Raw genomic sequence first — 3,072 nt, 5'->3', positions numbered from 1 at the left:
CCCCGACCAGGGCTCCGGCAGCCGAAGACCTCCAGGACCAGCCACCACCATGCTGAGACCACTCTCCGCACACATGAAGGTACTGGCAGAAGGACAAAGCCACACGGGTTCAGGGGCCGAGATCTCCAAGTCTACTCAGATTGGAGTCGAGCATCCTCCACCCAGATCCTCCAAATTCCAGTAGGCGGGGGCCACACCCACCACCTGGCCCCCTGGTGCCGTGTAATCCCATCAATGGCCAAGACTCAGAGACTATAAAATCCAGCTCCCGGACGAGAACAGTGCAGTCTCCTGCCTCCGTGCCTGGCTGTTCCTCACCAGGGCCCCTTGGAGGGGAGCGGGTTGAGCTTTCCTCCCCGCCCCGACCAGGGCTCAGGCAGTCAAAGACCTCCAGGACCAGCCACCACCATTCTGAGACCACTCTCCGCACACATGAAGGTACTGGCAGAGGAACAAAGCCACGCGGGTTCTGGGGCCGAGATCGCCAAGCCTACTCAGATTGGAGTCGAGCATCCTCCACCCAGATCCTCCAAATTCCAGTAGGCGGGGGTCACACCCACCACCTGGCCCCCTGGCGCCGTGTAATCCCATCAATGGCCAGGACTCAGAGACTATAAAATCCAGCTCCCGGACGAGAACAGTGCAGTCTCCTGCCTCCGTGCCTGGCTGTTCATCGCCAGGGCCCCTTGGAGGGGAGCGGGTTGAGCTTTCCTCCCCGCCCTGACCAGGGCTCCGGCAGTCAAAGACCTCCAGGACCAGCCACCACCATTCTGAGACCACTCTCCGCACACATGAAGGTACTGGCAGAGGAACAAAGCCACGCGGGTTCCGGGGCCGAGATCTCCAAGCCTACTCAGATTGGAGTCGAGCATCTTCCACCCAGATCCTCCAAATTCCAGTAGGCGGGGGTCACACCCACCACCTGGTCCCCTGGCGCTGTGTAATCCCATCAATGGCCAAGACTCAGAGACTATAAAATCCAGCTCCCGGAACTGCGTGGCCGCATTCGTGGCCATGCGACATCTTATCAGGACATCTTTTTATGACATTTTATTATCTCATTCCTACTTTGGACAAACTTATAGGCTATCGAATGTAGCCTGCCTACAGGGCAGAGTCTGGCAAACTCCCCGTGGTGTACCAAATATGCCAAATACCAGTAACAATGATGGGTCTCATTCTCCTAAAGAGCCTTGAATATAATATCAGGGCTAGGATGAAAGAGACGTTACTGGGGCCTGCTCGAAGGAATCGACGAATAACAGGATGATGAATGAATGAATGAATGAATGAAAAATCAATGAACATTAGACAGAGCAGCAACTTGAACTCCCGAGAAACCTGAATGAGCTTGGTTATCATGTGGATATGGTTGATGTTGCTGACACCTTTGCGGAACCCGGCTAGCTCTCATGGTTGTCCTTTATCAAGTGTTCTGCCAATCCTATTCAGAGTGACTTGAGTGAACAGCTTGTAGATGATAGACAAAAGGCAGATTGGGCAATAGTTGCCAATGTCGTTGATGTTTCCCTTCTTGTACAGTAGTACAGTCCTGCGTCCTGCTGGTGTTCCGTTGGGACGGAAACTTGCATTCAGACAGGTTGCATGTGAAGAGCCGACCAGTGTATTGATGAGTACAGACGACAGGTTCTTTAGGTGTTCATGTCTGACCTTGTCTGGTTCAGGTGCTGTTTGTTTCTTTACTGATGAAATGGCGTGTAGGATTTCGGAAGGGAGAAAATTGGGAATGACATATCTATCCTGAGGAATTTGGTATGTGAGCAGGTGGACGTGGCTATCGAAGAGATCTCAGTAGAAGTCATGGATAATCTTCTTCATTGCCCTTCTGGAAGATGTGAGAGATCCATCAGGATTTCAGAAAGCAGTCATCTTGGTCTTGTAGTTGGCGAAGGACAGGCGGGTGTTACAAATGCTTTTCCTGGCTTCTGCCGTATCTACCAGCACTGCTGCTCTTCTTTCTTTGAGGTCTTCCTTGATCGCATCTCTGCACTGCTTTGTGAGTTCTGACGTTCTGCTTGCGGTTACCTGAGGCATGTGCCAAGCCACTTTGGTGAATAAACTCAAGAGTTTTCAAAGACAGGCATTTTTTGGGGGCTATCTCTCTCTTGGCATTCCTCTCACAATCATAGAGGTGCTTAATCAGTCAATTGTATTCCTCGTCAATGTTGTCAACAATGGCATCTTCCCATGTTGCAGCAATAGTGCCAAAGAGCTCCCAGTTTGTGGTCATTCTGGGAGTTTTCTTCTTAAACTTTTCAGCCTTTTCTCCCTGCTCTGTGAAGTAGAATTTTGCATGAAGGAGATAGTGGTCCAATCCCATTTGGAATTTTGGGACAACAGTGACATTGGTCAGACAAAACCATCGATTGAATATGATGTGGTCAATTTCATTGTGTAACCGTCCACTGGGAGACTCCCATGTCCAACGTTTAGATTCAGCTTTCTGGAACTGTGAGTTACCATGGATGGTCTTGGTCCACATGATGAACTCAGACAGTCTTTCCCCCTGTTCGTTCACCCTGTTGAAGTAGAGATAATGATTTTAAAAAAAACCTCAAATGAGTCTTCAGAATAGAAGCTTACAGACAGAGTTCAACAGATGTCTCTCCACCAACTGACCTTAAACAAAAAGCTGTCCTAGTATGGCTAAAAGACTAGCACTGCCTTCCCTGTTGTTTATCAATTTTGCTCGAGCAGGCCCAGTAACATCTCCATTTTGAGACTTGTTACTGTGTTTGGCATATTGAATACATCACAGTTGAGAATGGGAGTGATAGAAAAATTCTCATTTAACCAATAGTGGGTCTTCCAAGGAGTCATTAGACCTAACAACAGGTCTTGAAAATGTGGATAAATGTAGTTCTGCAGGAAATCATTTGTGATTTTATAGATGGCAACAGGATTCTGTGACAGATATTTCAGGAGATGCTCTTATATTGAGAGTTAAAAGAAAGGACAAGTTATCCTGATTTTCCTGGCACCATTTGAGTCCTTTAAAACCCAGACCCAGTGCTAAAGAGAAAAGAAAAAGATGCCTGAATTGGCTCATAG

Source organism: Sorex fumeus, unplaced genomic scaffold (assembly GCF_029834395.1).
Source record: "Sorex fumeus unplaced genomic scaffold, SorFum_2.1 ptg000007l, whole genome shotgun sequence".
Taxonomy (NCBI): domain Eukaryota; kingdom Metazoa; phylum Chordata; class Mammalia; order Eulipotyphla; family Soricidae; genus Sorex; species Sorex fumeus.
This window is presented reverse-complemented; position numbering follows the sequence as displayed.